This window comes from Pseudophryne corroboree, chromosome 3, assembly GCF_028390025.1.
Source record: "Pseudophryne corroboree isolate aPseCor3 chromosome 3, aPseCor3.hap2, whole genome shotgun sequence".
In the NCBI taxonomy this organism is placed as follows: domain Eukaryota; kingdom Metazoa; phylum Chordata; class Amphibia; order Anura; family Myobatrachidae; genus Pseudophryne; species Pseudophryne corroboree.
In genome coordinates this window covers 580725686-580743581 of record NC_086446.1, presented here as the reverse complement: position 1 = coordinate 580743581, position 17896 = coordinate 580725686, and the positions used below count along the sequence as shown (strand labels likewise).

At 40.5% G+C, this 17896-nt stretch overlaps 1 protein-coding gene and 1 long non-coding RNA gene across 3 annotated transcripts in view; one reads left to right on the top strand and one right to left on the bottom strand.

The window, feature by feature from the left end:
* The window catches only part of PSD (pleckstrin and Sec7 domain containing), a 747912-nt gene that overhangs the window by 5214 nt on the left and 724802 nt on the right, over window positions 1-17896 (top strand). For both annotated transcript variants that reach the window (XM_063961403.1, XM_063961401.1), the window contains exon 2: window positions 6422-6504. The gene's annotated coding sequence lies outside the window, so the exon portion shown is untranslated. The remainder of the gene's footprint in view (window positions 1-6421; window positions 6505-17896) is intronic.
* The window catches only part of LOC135056353 (uncharacterized), a 45102-nt gene that overhangs the window by 5375 nt on the left and 21831 nt on the right, over window positions 1-17896 (bottom strand). The window contains exons 2-3 of the long non-coding RNA XR_010243959.1: window positions 9679-9734; window positions 7869-8024 (exon numbers count right to left, since the gene is read on the bottom strand). This is a non-coding gene — a long non-coding RNA (uncharacterized LOC135056353). The remainder of the gene's footprint in view (window positions 1-7868; window positions 8025-9678; window positions 9735-17896) is intronic.

Below are 17896 nucleotides of genomic sequence, written 5' to 3'. Positions count from 1 at the left end.
AGATTTCGGCTCTATCGATTTTCTTCCAGAAAGAACTGGCTTCACTGCCTGGAGTTCAGACATTTGTAAAGGGAGTGCTACATATTCAGCCCCCTTTTGTGCCTCCTGTGGCACCTTGGGATCTCAACGTGGTGTTGCGTTTCTTAAAATCACATTGGTTTGAGACACTTAAAACTGTGGATTTGAAATATCTCAAGTGGAAAGTGGTCATGTTATTGGCCTTGGCTTCGGCAAGGCGTGTGTCAGAATTGGCGGCTTTGTCATGTAAAAGCCCTTATCTGATTTTCCATATGGATAGGGCAGAATTGAGGACTCGTCCCCAGTTTCTCCCTAAGGTGGTATCAGCTTTTCACTTGAACCAACCTATTGTAGTGCCTGCGGCTACTAGGGACTTGGAAGATTCCAAGTTACTGGACGTAGTCAGGGCCTTAAAAATTTATATTTCCAGGACGGCTGGAGTCAGGAAAACTGACTCGCTTTTTATCCTGTAGGCACCCAACAAAATAGGTGCTCCTGCTTCTAAGCAGACTATTGCTCGCTGGATTTGTAGCACAATTCAGCTGGAGCATTCTGCGGCTGGATTGCCGCGTCCTAAATCAGTAAAAGCCCATTCCACGAGGAAAGTGGGCTCATCTTGGGCGGCTGCCCGAGGGGTCTCGGCTTTACAATTTTGCCGAGCTGCAACTTGGTCAGGGGAAAACACGTTTGCTAAATTCTACAAAATTGATACCCTGGCTGAGGAGGACCTTGAGTTCTCTCATTCGGTGCTGCAGAGTCATCCGCACTCTCCCGCCCGTTTGGGAGCTTTGGTATAATCCCCATGGTCCTTACGGAGTTCCCAGCATCCACTAGGACGTCAGAGAAAATAAGATTTTACTCACCGGTAAATCTATTTCTCGTAGTCCGTAGTGGATGCTGGGCGCCCATCCCAAGTGCGGATTGTCTGCAATACTTGTATGTAGTTATTGCCTAACTAAGGGTTATTGTTGAGCCATCTGTTGAGAGGCTCAGTTATATTTCATACTGTTAACTGGGTGTAGTATCACGGGTTATACGGTGTGATTGGTGTGGCTGGTATGAGTCTTACCCGGGATTCAAAATCCTTCCTTATTGTGTCAGCTCTTCCGGGCACAGTATCCTAACTGAGGTCTGGAGGAGGGTCATAGTGGGAGGAGCCAGTGCACACCAGATAGTACCTAATCTTTCTTTTAGAGTGCCCAGTCTCCTGCGGAGCCCATCTATTCCCCATGGTCCTTACGGAGTTCCCAGCATCCACTACGGACTACGAGAAATAGATTTACCGGTGAGTAAAATCTTATTTTTTATTAACAAAATAATTATTTCCTCATTCCAGAAAAGAACAATTGTAATTTGGGGGGAGATCTATCAAAGCTTGGGAGGCATAAAGTACTAACTAATCAGGTCTTAACTGTCATTTTCCAAACACAGCCTGTAAAATGACAGAAGGTGATTGGTTAGTACTTTATCTATCTCCCCTGTCTCTCTCTCCAAGTTTTGATAAACCTCCTCCTTAATTTGAAATTACAATTTGCAATGTATTTATATTATATATTATATATTTTTGTGTGTAATTTATTTAGGTCCTGTGTGGTATGACTCGTATGCCTCATTTTTATATGGTCACAGAAGAATGAATTGAGAAAGGAAAGGAATGTATATTAGTGAACATATGATGCAATTAGTATGTCTTTCCACAACTACAACTGCGATGTGTATGAGAGTACATAACCCGTAACTGCATATGTTTGGTTCTGGAGCATGTGTATTTAAATACTGTATGCTCCATAAACAGGCTTACTGTACATTCTACTCTACATCAGCTCCAAAATCTTTAGGTTACAATGCAGATCTTTCTCTAATTCATATTTCCCAGGGACACAAATGAAAACAAAAATAGGTCCTTTTAACACCTATACATTATTTAATATCCACTAAATGGTGGGTTAGATTTGATGACATGCACAAACTTCATATTCTGTGGTTATCAGTTTTTCATTTCAAAATGGTAAAATCCTTAAACATGTTTTGTTTCTCTCTGTAAGGCGCTGAATTCCCGTTGCTGAGTGTAGTTGTAGGATTCTAAACCCATAAATCATTATAGATATTGATTCCTCTTTTTTGGGTAAAAAAAAAGTGGTGGGGTAGTAACTTAAGTAATACACAAGGGCACTGTTGATCAGTGCACACTTTGCAGCATCTAAACTAAAGTATAGTTTGTTTAGACTTATAAAGGTCACTGGCTTAATATTTTATCATTAGGTTAGAGAGCACTTACTAGATGTCAGACACTTATTTACCATATATATAAAACAGTCTTTTTAAGTTGTCTGTATACTAATAAGGTTTTATTTATATAGAAAAGAAAAAATGCCTTTGTGACTGTCACTGCTAATTATTTGGTTGTGTAGTTAATAACAGAAGTGAAATGCTAAAAAATCTGCACATATTGCAGTAATCTGGCATTAGAGCTGCATAAATTATAACAAGCAAAACAAAAGTCAACCCAAAGTGGAATGAATTGTGACATTTTAAGTGGTATTTACTATTTTAAGTCCTATTTACTAAATAGGAAAAGATGATGGAAACTGACTATAGAGAAGTTTGTGTTCAACTTTACATTTTTATTTAAAAAAAAAATAGTCTGTAAAGTGATTTGTCTAATTTCAGGCATTTTTTAAATGTTGGCCAACTTTTTTGCCTACTTCTACGACAGCCTCTTATGATGTCACCACTCTTGAGCAAAATTGCAAAAGCCCAAAACATATTCATGAAGTGTTGCAGTAATGCTGCAGAGATAATGCTAAAGATCTTGTTGCACAGATGCCTTAACAGTATGGTGCGCAAACCTATAACTTTAATAATAATGTAATCATACCTTTCGTTCCCTGGGGGTTTACTCTGCCAGTCTGAAATGTGCAGTTTGTGCAGGATCACAAACCCATACTTGCGCACAGATAAACAAGTAGCCCAGGCTTCTAGGGTCTGTATTGGCTTGAAGCACATAGGAGCCAGATAGGGTTTTATTATAGCAGGGGAGTGACTTCACATTGGAAGCACTATCACTGCTAATTGCAGTCTGGACTGGCAGTCCCAGAGGGAGAACTGACCTCCCCTTGGGACTACCTCTCCGGCTGTGGTTAGTAGGAAGTGCTTCCAATGGGAAGTTACTGCCAGGGAGCCTGTTACTGGGATGTCAGATATTACAAGGGGGGCTGCAGCTTTGGGTAAAATCCACCACTGACCAAAGAGGTGGTTTGTCGGATGTTAAAATATCATTAGAATGAAATTTTAACATGTGGCAAATCACCTCTTTAGGCAATTTTAGAGCTATGCCTAAATAGCTAGCAAAATGTATTTTACAATGGAAAATGGAAAATAACCCATTATACTATCTGTATGATGAATTAAATAATGAGGTACAGTTGATAGAGTACCCTACTAAGAGTTTCATGGGCTGACTAGATAGGTTAAATAGTTCTTATCTGCCATCATTGTCTATGTTTTATATTCTGTGAGGTGGAACTATAACTTAAAGGACTTGCTATAGTACAGACCTGCTAATGAATGAGTCATGTTGTGCTATGGTAGGATAAGGCTGAATATATTAGCTAATAAAATAAAATAAAATATTTTGCTTCAGTGTGGGAGAGAATAACATAATATTGATTTTGTTTCATTCTTCAACTATATCTTTCTCTTCAATACCAAAAATATGGTCATTGGTTTAGTCATAAACCTATTGATTTACTGTATACTATGTTTATTATTTTAATAGACTTAGCCATGGTTATTAACCCTGCTAATGGATTTGCCCCAGGCTATCCTATTGTCCCCGAAAAGTTGGCACAAGGCACTGCTTATCGGGGATTATGTAATGCCAGCCTCCAATCTTTCCTCCTGATTTAATATTTAGAAAAATGGGAAAATAAACATATATTTTGGGTTCAACAAAAAGGGAACTGTCCACACACTGTGAATATCTATACACATTCTTGTGATACCTCAGTGGTTATATTGTTTATATTTGTTATTTTGTGACATCACTGCATATTCTCTAGAACAATGTTTCCCAACCTCGGTTCTCAAGGCACATTAACCGTCCAGGTTTTAGGGATATACATGCTTGAGCGCCTTTGGTTATATCAAAATAACTGAGGTACTAATTGTCACCTGTGCTCAAGTATAGCTATCCTTAAAACCTGAACTGTTAGTGTGCCTTGAAGACCGTGGTTGGAAACCCCTGGTCTGGAATAATAATATATACCAGTCAGATACTAACCACATTGAATACATTAGTGTTACTTACGTAGACAAAAAAAAAAATCATAGGTAAAATACATTTCAGGTAAATCATATATTAACTTTATGTGAAGCTTTTAGGGGTGGTCTTCAGTATGCCGGCGGTCGGGCTCCCGGCGACCAGCATACCGGCGCCGGGAGCCTGACAGCCGGCATGCCGACACTTATTCTCCCTCGTGGGGGTCCACGACCCCCCTGGAGGGAGAATAAAATAGTGTGGCATGCGTAGCGCACCACCGTGCCCGTAGCGTGGCGAGCGCAGCGAGCCCGCAAGGGGCTCATTTGCGCTCGCCACACTGTCGGTAAGCCGGCGGTCGGGCTCCCGGCGCCGGTATGCTGGTCGCCGGGAGCCCGACCGCCGGCATATCGTAGTGAACCCGCTTTTAGGCATCCTATATACCAACTATTCCCGCAAGGCAGTCCTGATCCTGACTGCTGGAGTGGGTTATTGGGACACATGCAGTGGGCTGTAGAACACTGTGTAATGCGTTCTTATTTCACCATCTCTCTGTGCTCTCTGACATGCCTTCCCATGGTTGCTAAGCAACCTAAATAGTACCACTCTGCATGGGCTGCAATGCACTAGGCAGACTTATATTTCTCACAGCAAATCTGTCAGGTTCGGAGTCATTTAAGAAGAGGAAATATGTGCTCTGAATCAAGATGATAAACTGCATTGAATGCGGTCTTTTCCTTGACACAATTGTGTTGTGAACATGGAGAAAAGAGCTGTCTTTTGAGACCAGGACAGCCTGTGCTGGCTTCACTGTTCTGCTTGTTCCAATTTGCATTTATTTTTAGCATAACACCTCCATTCGTAATCAGGAATAAACATTGCTCTTCTAGGTAAATTACAGAAATTGACCAAAGATAATTTATTCCATGCAATTTATAGGGGAAATGACTGATGCATACATTCTTAAAAGACTGCACTGGTAGCACTGTTTGGCAAGTTTAACTTTGTGTGTCAAAGCCATATTATTTATAACCCACTTATTACGCTTTCAAAATATGATTTCTATAATAACTGGTAAGTAATGGTACTTTGAGTATATGAATCTTTGACTGGTTTTGTCTGTAAGATGGTAGAGTAGACAGATACATTCCCACGATACATCACATTACTTGTCATCCCCTGTATTACTTTGCTATGAAGTGTCCAGAAATATGCACATGGGCCCTCATTCCGAGTCGTTCGCTCGGTAATTTTCATCGCATCGCAGTGAAATTCCGCTTAGTACGCATGCGCAATATTCGCACTGCGACTGCGCCGAGTAATTTAACAATGAAGATAGTATTTTTACTCACGGCTTTTTCTTCGCTCCGGCGATCGTAGTGTGATTGACTGGAAATGGGTGTTACTGGGCGGAAACACGGCGTTTTATGGGCGTGTGGATAAAAACGCTACCGTTTCCGGAAAAAACGCAGGAGTGGCCGGAGAAACGGGGGAGTGTCTGGGCGAACGCTGGGTGTGTTTGTGACGTCAAACCAGGAACGACAAGCACTGAACTGATCGCAGATGCCGAGTAAGTCTGAAGCTACTCTGAAACTGCTAAGTAGTTTGTAATCGCAATATTGCGATTACATCGTTCGCAATTTTAAGAAGCTAAGATTCACTCCCAGTAGGCGGCGGCTTAGCGTGTGTAACTCTGCTAAAATCGCCTTGCGAGCGATCAACTCGGAATGAGGGCCATGATTCACAAACACACATATGGATGTGTTAGCTATAAAATGTAGGCAGTAAACAATAGCAAAGTTAACTTGCGACAATCACTAATAGTTAGCTAGCATTTCCAATATCATAACAGCTTTTTAAAATAGTATGTCCCTTTGACTCTTAGCTGAATGTAATCTCTTGCTCTCAGTAGAACACTTACATTTGCAAAATAAGTGAAGCCTGTATCTTAATGCATTGTGTGATTGCACCACTGTAGTCCCTTTCCTCCAGTGGAAGTTGTAAAAGTTCTTCAAGAATCAGAGTGACCAAAAAGTAATTTGGGAATTTCTTGATGCTGGCAACATAGTAGCACCCTAAGGTTTATATTTTATAATTTTCTTCAAATAAATAATAAGAAAATGAAAACATTGTTTTTTGTTCTAGTTGAGAAGCTGACAGTAAACCAGGTTCAGAATAACATTTTGAAGGAATTTCCATCAGTAAAATTATGAAATTTAAAAGAACGGGTAAGTGAAACTTTTTTTTCTTGAGTGTTTTCCTTCCTAATACATCTGTATTTTTGAGTGATTGTTGTGTTTTTAAATAATTTAGATTGCTTGGTTATTTTGGTAACTCTTATTTTAAGGCAGATATTGTTAGGAAGAATAGATCTGATTATGTAAGTAGAGAAAAGTGTGGGCAATCTGAAGGCCGTCCAGCCAAATTTTAGGTTTTGGGAACATTGTCTTAGTGATGGCAAGAAGAAGTGTGGGGAGATTTTAATAATTTTAGACAGGACAAGTGGTTTGGTTTTGATTAAACCTCACACATTCACATGTCATCCAGACTCGGTTGAGTACAAGGTGTAACAATTGAAGAGGATAAAGTGAATGAAGATGCTACAGTATGGATGAAAGTTTTTATGACATAGGTATCATAGTAACAATGTTATACAGGTTGAGTATCCCATATCCAAATATTCCAAAATACGGAATATTCCGAAATACGGACTTTTTTGAGTGAGAGTGAGATAGTGAAACCTTTGTTTTTTGATGACTCAATGTACACAAACTTTGTTTAATACACAAAGTTATAAAAAATAATGTATTAAATGACCTTCAGGCTGTGTGTATAAGGTGTATATGAAACATAAATGAATTGTGTGAATGTACACACACTTTGTTTAATGTACAAAGTTATAAAAAATATTGGCTAAAATGACCTTCAGGCTGTATGAATTAGATGTATATGAAACATAGATGCATTCTGTGCTTAGATTTAGGTCCCATCACCATGATATCTCATTATGGTATGCAATTTTTCCAAAATACGGAAAAATCCAATATCCAAAATACCTCTGGTTCCAAGCATTTTGGATAAGGGATACTCAACCTGTATTACATGTTGGTAGTCTAGTTACTTATATATTTTGTGGGTAAAAGTGCTATGTCCAATTCTTAAATTCAAGTAATTTATCTTTATCTCTTAGAGGTATATTTACTAAATGTCGATTTTAATCGATTCTAAATTGATCTTGTGTTTCAGGGGCTGTAACACACATTTACTAACAGACATTTTGTTATACTGAGTTTTACAGTAGATGTTAGTAAATGTGTGTCTTGGCCCCTGAAATACAACTTCAATTTAGAGTGAGTCTCATTGATTTAAAAATCAATTAAAATCGACCTTTAGTTAATATACCCCTAAATATCTCAGTTTTTTCTAAGCAGAACATATCTCCTTCATCCACTTGCCTCTTCATTTTATGATTATTAAATACCAGTAACTCTTATATAGACTCTAGTTTAAAAACTGTAGAGGCGTGGTAATCTTTTCCTGTTATATATTGATATTTATATAATATGTATATTTGCTGGACTCTTTTACTTACAGTATATGACACTGTGATTTCTGAGTGTCAAAGGCATTACAGTACAGTAGTTCTCAGATGTTCACTTTGCCTGTTGTTTGTGCAAAATCCAGATTGGCTGTCAATATCACAAATGACGTTGTATTCACTTTTCTAAATCGAGAGTCCTCTGTTTTCCTGGGGGTTGAAGTGGGGAAATGGGCTTTTGTGATTACGCCATTTTTATAATGAAAATCACCCTGCCAAAAAGGAAATCTATATCCACCCAAAGTTTAAAGAGCAGTTGTTGGGTGAAGGTGCTCGGTAGAAAAAAAATATAAATTTGCTTATATTTGGTGGGGTGTTTTAGCCCAATCATATGATGGTCAAGTACGGTGATCCTCTACTGTAGTTTCAACCTAACAGCAGTGTTTCGTGATAAGGGGAATTACACAGTATGTGGAACAAAAATGATATGGCAAATACTGCATAAAAGTAAGACCAAGGGACCTATGTACTAAGGCTTGGAGAGAGATAAAGTGTATGGAGATAAAGTACCAGCCAATCAGCTCCTAATTGCCATGTTACAGGCTGTGTTTGAAAAATGACAGGAGCTGGTTGGCTGGTACTTTATCTCTGTCTACTTTATCTCTCTCCAAATCTTATTACATAGACCCCTAGGTTCTGCTGGTGAAACTAATTTTGCAGCCAAATGCAGAATGAGAACAATATGTACAGTAGAAACAGTTACAAATATTTTGCTCATTGATCGGGGGGTCCAGAACTTTGTGGTTACACCACACAGAAGGTAAGCAAACTTTTTATTTTGTCTTACATTAGTGTAAGCCACCCAGAGTTACATTTTTAGGTTTGAGTGGAAATCTTCTTTAAACTTTTTATTTGCTACAATGTTCTGAAACAATAATAAAAGACTGATAACAGTGTTACTTGAGTAAGTATAGGTAATACATGCTTATTATGTACACTGGCAAAAACAGGTGTTTCATGGCAGAAGTAGGAAAAGTTGCACACACAACGCTAGATCATCCAACAATGGGGGCTGGTGCAGAGTAGTACGCCACTGCACATGAGCAGAACAGTCCCTGCATTGTCGCTCATAGTGCTTCCAAGCTGATTGACATGCTGTGTCTATTTGGCGGGAGAGCAGGTGCAGCAACGAGGATAATTCTACAAAATGGGGGAGTGGGGTGTTGCCCCCATTTTATAGGCATGCCAGGATCTGCAGCTTCCACTGCAGATTTCCTGTCTCAAGCAGAGTGAGAACACAGGCAATCCTGCATATCCTGTGGGTTACTTAGATGGCCAATGTTTTCACAGAGTGATCAGGAAGCAGCGGTGGATCACAGACACTTGCGGGAGGTATCTATTAATACACAATGCCTCCTGCAGAATTTTCACAGCAGCTGCTGGGTGTTTTACGTCCATCTCTGAATCATGCACATACTGTAGTTATGTACGGCTAGTTTGCATTAATTGACATCCAGTGCTTTACTGTCATAAATGTGGATTACTTCACTTTGGTGAATTGTCTCACACCTTCATAGATTGGAGCACTCATCAGTTGGGGTGCAGGCTCAGTTATGTGGTTACTGCCTGCCTACCAAGTACATATTGTTTTCTTTTCCCGCTATGTTTTCTCTGCACTTTTTATGCACTTTGTCCTGTTATGTTTATACTGTACTTTTGTGTATACTGTGTAATATGTTACTGGCCCTTTATGTTTCCCTATAAATAAAGAATAATAATAAATAAATAAAAAATAAATAAATGTAGGGCAATGTATAGTAATCACATATAAAACCAATGTGGAACCAGTGGCTACAATTCTTACTTTCCCACCGAGTTTGACAGACATACGCTGGCTCAGGATAAGTCATTGTCACTGACCTGAAAGACATTTTAAGCACGAATTGAAAACTTGAAATGCATAATAGTATACACTGTACCAAAAATACTATACTGCATAATGCTGAACCAAAATACTTAGGTCACCCACTTTGAGGACACACCTACTGTCAACAAACTGATGGAATAGTGACCAACTGTTATTCTAGATACTGTGCTAAATCAATATGTTGTAACTATCTACAGACATGAGATAGAATACCAACATTGCTAACATTCACAAATAATAACAGACAGTATTCTACTAGATATTATTAAATGTGATAAACAGAATGTTCTATGCAGTAAAACATTTTCACTGAACTATACCAAAGAGCATGCAGTCAGAAAAGTGGATTGACAGAAAATGTATTATGCATGAGGATATAGTTAACATTCGTCCAAGAAGTTTCTGACTAAGAATTTGCTATTTATGCCCTCAGGTTGCAGAGATGGATAGTGAAATGCTAAAAGTTTCACGTTGAGGCAGTAAACGGTTTCCAGTAAGTCCAGAAATCCCATAAAGGGCAGGTTGTCAAGAAAATGTAACATAATTGGACTCGAATCATAACATTGCTCTTACCACGAGTATAGCAGCACAGGAAATAGTCATTTTAAGTTGAATGAAATCGTAAATGCCTGTTTGGATTTGACAAAAGAAAATGACCATATGGGCATTTAAGAATAGAAATACAAAACTCAGTATTGCCATTAATATTTTGCTTTGTTCAAAATGATCTATCTGGAAATAGATGAAAAAAGCAGTGCCCTAAATTACAGGGTTCAATGTGCTGCATTTTTGACATTTAAAGAAAATGCTCTTGTTTGAAAATACGGGTTGGGTACAGGATTCCGACACATCTTGGTAAGTACTCTAACCCTTACCCTCCGCCTAACCCTAACTCTGCTCTCCCACATACTAGCCCTAACTCCCACCCAGCAGCCTAACCCTAACACTCCCCTACTGCCTAATCCTAATACTTACCGTCAGGATTGTGAACGTCAGGATTCCGCAGGTGGTATAGTGAGTTCTGTCGGGATTCCAATTACGAGATTGAGACCATCATCATAGCCACCGTTGAGATGCCAACTACATCCCGGAAGATACAGAGGGATGTTTATCAATAGGATTGGGACTTCTTATCGAAAATTTAGCGGTATATGTTTTTTTTACAGTATATATATGATTCTTCAGTAAAGTGTCCAAACAGGAATTTTGACAGATTCTATAGTTCTCCAACAGTCTCATACTTGTCCAGTCCCCGGTTAGCAAATACCCCTTTCAGACTAGCATATATTTCCCGGGTTATTGCACGTGAATGCGCATCAACCCCGGGATTTTGCTTAGTCTGAAAGGGTCCTGAAAGAATATCCCGGATCGAGCATCCCGGCATTTCATCCTATGTGTCGACCTGGATTGAAGTCGGAATCGACCCGGGATTTGGTGCATTGTGAACAGGTGAGCCAGGTGAAGGCAATGCAGCAGCCGTTCTCTGCATAGGAGGAGGCGGCGCTTGGAGATGATCATCTCCAAGCGCCGCCTCTGGTAGCGTTGGCAGTGACATCACAACCCGGAAGTATGCCGGGTCAGGCCGCAAGTCTGAAGGGGGTCTCAAGCCAGGACGCACACGGGAAGCACCCGTGTACACATTCCCGTGTGCGACTCGGTTCAGCGAATGTGAAAGGGTATTGGAGCTCGTGTGATTAGTAATCTACTCGAGTTTGGCATGTGTTACCTAGAAAGGTATTCTAATGAGATATGTCTTGTTTAATATCAGTCTAATTAGTCATACTGAATAAATTCTCATCATCAGGATATTCATATAGTTAAATAACAGTATATTGCTTCTAGCAAAAATGATGGTGATATAAGCCACACAGAGGTCAAATGGCAGAGCATAAGATGCCAGCTAGTGCTCCATATCCTTCTGCAGACGTTACTAATTATGCCTTATGTCACTGTATGACAAGAGCATTTCCATCATTAAACATGTGACACTTTAGGCTTTGCTGTCTCCTTTCCCTGACCATTCTAGAGTAATGCAAATTAGACACTCCACTCTATTTACACCATTAAACAGGTGCCACTCATCTAATAGATGGGACAAATCCTGTGATTTTAATTAATTTAAATATCAATTTAAGTACCACTTAAGCATGCATTTGATAGTCAGTGTATTTAGCTGTCCTTCTATTCATTCCTGTTGTTAAGAGTTTTTACCAATAGTTGAACACTGGCGATACCAGAAGTTTAGACTACAGTATCACCAGACATGAATCTTTGGAGAACTCGCAGGCAGACAGAACTGTTCACAAGCACAATTCAGTGGTAACATATGCGAAATAAAGTCAGCAGGTCTGAACCAAGACTTTCATTCCTTCAACAACGCAATGAGCAAGAAGCAAAGGAACTCTTAATGGTGCACAGTCATCGTTGGGGCAGCAATGTCCCAGCATTCCTATATTGTTAAATCTCTTTGTTAATTCAAGTGTTATCGCTGCAAATAGCAGCAATACCAGATTTGAAATACCTGGCTATAACTGCTGCCAATGATAAATAGGTCCCTACTGTTTTAATTATCTAACTTTCAGCTATATTTGTGCTGTAATGGGATTACTTTTTCTTCTAGTGTGAACATAACTTAGTCTCACAAGTGTCATGAGCTTTATCATCTCTGGTGCTGAGGAAAAGCTGGTGCACATTAAATACATTTTCTTGTAGCAGTGAAAGCAATTTGGCTTATAAATAAGTGTTTAACATTGCTACTGTATCAGTGTCATAACACCATATTCACAGGTTACTTCAACAGTCCATGTTGATTGTAGTAACATTATTATTTATTGTTGTACTTGCCTAAACTAATTTTTCTATTTATAGCGGTGTACATCAGCTTGCAACTGCAACAAAAAAACATATACATTGTGAAGGGTTACGGTTAGCATCCTGGCAGACCGACGCCGGAATCCCGACACCACTTGTAGTCTGGGTTAAGGTTAGGCACTAGAGGGGGTTAGCTGTAGTCATACCCGCGAGTCTTAGCCCTAGCCGCCATCCCCGGTGTCTTAGCCCTAGTCGCCACCCCAGGTGGGTAAGGGTAGGGGACAGGGGAGGGGTAAAATAATTACCCTGTCCCTTATCAGCATTCTAATTGTTGGGATGCCGGTGTTGGTCATGTGACAGTCGGCATCCTGACCGCCAGGATCCTGTATCACACCTATTGTGAATTCTCAGTGACTCATTACATCCATTTTATAATAGCAATCCAGCCTTAGGTGGCCGAGACAGCTGCACAGAGGTCCTGTCACCGTCCTGGCTTGCTAGTTAAATGACTCTTCTCTTTCCGTGTGAACCTTGCCTAGCAGGATACAGTAATGCAGATCCCTTTCTGTGGTGTAGAGATAAAATATCATGTGACATCAACCTATAAAGTATAAACTAGAAGCAAGATAATCTTTTTTTACTTCCATTCGGATACAAAGACCACTTGACAATCAGAGAGTAATAATGTCTAATCAGTCACACTGTGCTGTTATTTCCCTCTGCACACATACAGTAATTACTGTCAAGTCTAATGGCCTCAACTGACAACTGAGCCCTAGCTACTGTATGTGGTTTGTATCCGTGCAGTCCTGTTTCTTTTATGTGTAAGAATGTACCAGAGTCTTGTGTTATTCCATCACTGTGATGTGAAAAATCAATGAGATATTTTCATCATAGCGGCCTAGAAACTGCTGTGATTTTTTTTTCTAGTGATTTCAGAACCCCAAGGTGTCATGTAGAGTACTATGCACAGAATGCAGTCATTTTCAGTACAGTATTGTCTTCAGAAATATCCACCCTCTATCTCCCTATACCAAGATATGCTATTTTACCTTTTATGCAGTGGCGTAACTACCATAGGTGCAAGGGGGTGAAGCCGCTATAGGGCCTGTGCTATTTCCAGTGCCCGCAGCTCCCCCTGCACCCAGCTACGGGCTGCCTCCAAAGCCCACAGCTCCCCCTTCATCCCTGGGCACCACTTATAGCATGCCCTGTGCCTCTCCCCCCCCCCCTCCATGGCTGCAGGATGTAACAGCTTCCCCCACCCCACACTGCAGCAAACACTGGTGCAGACTGACTGACTTCCCGCAGCAGAGCAGTGTGGTGCCATTATTCGCTGGTGTTTAGGGTGTGTGGCCTAACACAGTTAAGTGCCCACCCCCATCAGATAACCATTTTTTTTTTCAGAATTTGTTAGCCACCAAAAAGATACAGTCATAATTGCTTACTGTCCAGATTCCTTAGGAAGACACTTGATTTTTTTGGGTGGTCCTCTGAGCCCTGGAAAAGTTGGCTCTTCTCTCACATTCCACCCACTTCCTAGAGAAGTTGGCAGAATGGTATTCTGAGGAGAGGGCAGGGCTTAATAACTTGGTTTCGTGCAATTGCATCATTGGCCCCACCCTGTATGGAAATATGAACCAATCGCGGTGATTTCCCCTGTGATGGGCAGTACCTAATGGCACAATTAGCCCCGCCCTGCTCCCATCGCCGCCCACCTCCTTCTCCTCACTGGTCATCTCCCGGAGAAGAGTTTTTCAAAGTAGGTAATTATGGATTTAGTCCAGTTCATATACTCTTAATTATTTTGTGCACTATGGCTCAGGGATCTATGTACTATATTAAGGCAGATTCAGCAGAAAATCTGATGCTTTTATGCGCTTTCACAATATATGCTTCCTTTAGGTCGCTTTCTGAATCTGCCCTAAGAAAAGTTTGCAATGTGTTTTTTTGTAACACAAAAATAAATAGAAAGCCGGCACATACAGTAGAAGAACAAAAATAATTCAACCACCTGCGCGCCTTGCTTGTAGACCGGCTGCTGGAACTAAAAAGTGACTCACCAATCACTAGATGACAAATACAAACAAGGAAATAGTTCCTACACACTGAACAGAAAGGGTATCTGACACTCTAGGTGTCTCTAGATATTTAGAACCCAAATACTGATGTATCTCAATCAGAAAGATGAAACGATCCCAATGGAATCAATTGGGGTAGCAGTCAAGTATATAAATAAAATATCACTGGTTTCATAAAAGTCATAAAAATCTTCCAAACAGTGCAGGTGGCCAATGATGATAAACTTGTAACCAGTCGTCTCACTTTTTATCAGTTCTCTGGCAGTGTCCTCAAATCATTCACATGGAAGACAAATGATGGAGAAACATAGTGCAGACGTACACAAATTTTATTTTTACAAGATTAGCACGCGTACCCAAGGTGACCTTCAGAGGAAGGCACAGTTGCACACATATAGGGGTAATTATAAAGCTCCCCCTATTAAGCTGTACCTTCACCAGGTCCTGGGCAGCAGTCAACACCAACGCGTTTCAACTTGCTTGCAGGAATATCAAGGATTAACTGCATGTAGGATATCAGGATGTCCACAGAAGGAATGCTTGTCCCAGGGGAAAGAATGCAGCTGGCTGATTAGTAGTGAGACAGGAGCTTCTAGCAGAACTAGAGAAGTAGGAGGGAGCACACTGGTGTTTTGGAATTGATTAGTTCCTGGAATAACCCTGGTCGATTGAAGAGGCATGGACACTGTCAACCCGGGTTGGACCCTTTTAGACATACGTTTGACCTGGGTAGTTTTGCTGTGCAAAGTCACGGGTTTCTCTGTATGTCTGAAAGGAGTATGATAAAAACCTGATGAAACATACCTGCATTACTAATGTTACTCTGGAATGAATATTTACTACATCAACATTTCAGGGGAATGTCAATGTCAGTACTAGCATTTTATCTGGGATTTCTTCTCATTGGCCATGTTCACATGACATTTGTTGCTTTGTTCAGTTTCTCCTTTTTGCCTTTCTGCTTCAGATCATTTCTACCACACTCATCACCAGTGTTTCCCTATCAATGTCGGACTGGGGCATGTAGGGCCCACCAGGGAAATGCAGTGGTAGGGGCCCATGTTTGGGGTGTGACCAGTCTGCAGAGGGGTGTGGCCTGCCACCTAATTGGTTTGACTAACCATTAGAGAGTGCAGCGTCTGGGCCCTTCATAAATTTATACAGTAAATTCAGCTGCTGCATGCATGATAATGTACCAGGGCCCTCATTCCGAGTCGTTCGCTCTGTAATTTTCTTCGCATCGCAGTGAAATTCCGCTTAGTACGCATGCGCAATATTCGCACTGCGACTGCGCCAAGTAATTTTACAATGAAGATAGTATTTTTACTCACGGCTTTTTCTTCGCTCTGGCGAACGTAGTGTGATTGACAGGAAATGGGTGTTACTGGGCGGAAACACGGCGTTTTCGGGGCGTGTGGATAAAAACGCTACCGTTTCCGGAAAAAACGCAGGAGTGGCCGGAGAAACGGGGGAGTGTCTGGGCGAACGCTGGGTGTGTTTATGACGTCAAACCAGGAACGACAAGCACTGAACTGAACGCAGATGCCGAGTAAGTCTGAAGCTACTCTGAAACTGCTAAGTAGTTTGTAATCGCAATATTGCGAATACATCGGTCGCAATTTTAAGAAGCTAAGATACACTCCCAGGAGGCGTAGGCTTAGCGTGAGCAACTCTGCTAAATTCGCCTTGCGAGCGATCAACTCGGAATGAGGGCCCAGATTAATAACAGCAATGTACTGTAGAAAATACACCATAGTCCAGTATAAGGTAACATATGTATAATGTATAATTCAAGTGCACAGTCTGGAACCTGATCCTTAGAGCAGAAGGTGGGCCCCCAGGCAGTGGGGCACACTGGTGGTTTCCCCTGTACCCTGTCCCCTGTGGGCCAGTACAAGCCTGTTCCCTATACACTGCTGGCTGTGTCTCACTCTATCCATGTATTGGGTGTTTACTTGCTTTCCTGTCTACTCCACAGACCATGGGCAAAATGTTTGCAAAAATTGCTGATGTTCCGACTAAAGCAGCATATACTGTACAGTTTACAGAATAAAGTGGCAATCATTTATAATAGCAAAAGTAACTTGGCTTTGCCTAAGAGGCTGATATATTTGGCCCCATGTTTCATTCTGACTTTTCTTCAGCACATTTTAGTCGTACTGGCTATTTTTCCCTCCCATCATCTTCTTTTCCCTCCCATCATCTTCTTTGTACATGACAGAGATGGCGAGAAATCATATTTATTGGCACCATAGATTTTCTGTGTCACAAAGCATGTTGGCTGAGGACAGAGATCATTAGTAGGATAAACAGGCAGCTTAGTCTCTGTAGCAGGTGCTGGCATAATCTTGTTTCCTCATCTCTCCGGGGAATAATGCTCTTTATGGGACTATTTGCTTCGTATCTGAAGAAAAGAAAAAAGTGTTTTCCAGCATAACCCATTTTACACTCTACACAGTTGTCTGCTCATGTTATTCCCATGTATTGTCCATTTTCAGTATCCTCTGAATGAATTTATGTTAAACACATTTATGCAGCAATTAGATAAATTAATACATGTAACTGTAGTAAGTGGGAAAACAAACCAGAGCAGGGATTTCTATACCAGGGCTAGACGATGCATCTACTTGCCGTCATAATGAAAGGCAGGTATAGGTGACTATTGCAGGATGTGTGACCTATTTTATTCAGACCATGACAATGGATAACTTAATATTCCTTCCTGGTATTGTTTGTTATCTTTCATTTGTAAAGCTCCAACAAGTAACAAATACATTTCGGAGATCATTTACAGAAGAAGGTAAGGCTACTTTTCAAACTAGTTTGTCCCAACTGAATTTTGAGGATCAGAAGCCACTGCAGAATAATGGCCCACTGCTTAATATCTGTCCGTTAATTAATACATTACTGCAGAATTAAAAACAAAATGCTATTTTTCATGATGTAAAGATGATGTAAAGTTATTTCTCTTAATGATTACATTTTGAAAAAATATCACGTACACCTAAACATTTTTGCAATTACTCCTATTTTCCACTGAATGCCTTACCACACAGTTTACAATGCTTATGTACAGTCTCCACATAATAGCAGATCTGAAATCCCATACAGTATCTCTCCACATCATAAGGGGAGTACACACGGAGCGATGTCCACTTAATTTCTAAGCAATCTGACTAGATTGCTTATAAATCAAGAACACATCGCTCCGTGTGCTGGGCGCGGGGGAAAGATGTTTGCTGAGCGGTCTGTGCTAGATCACT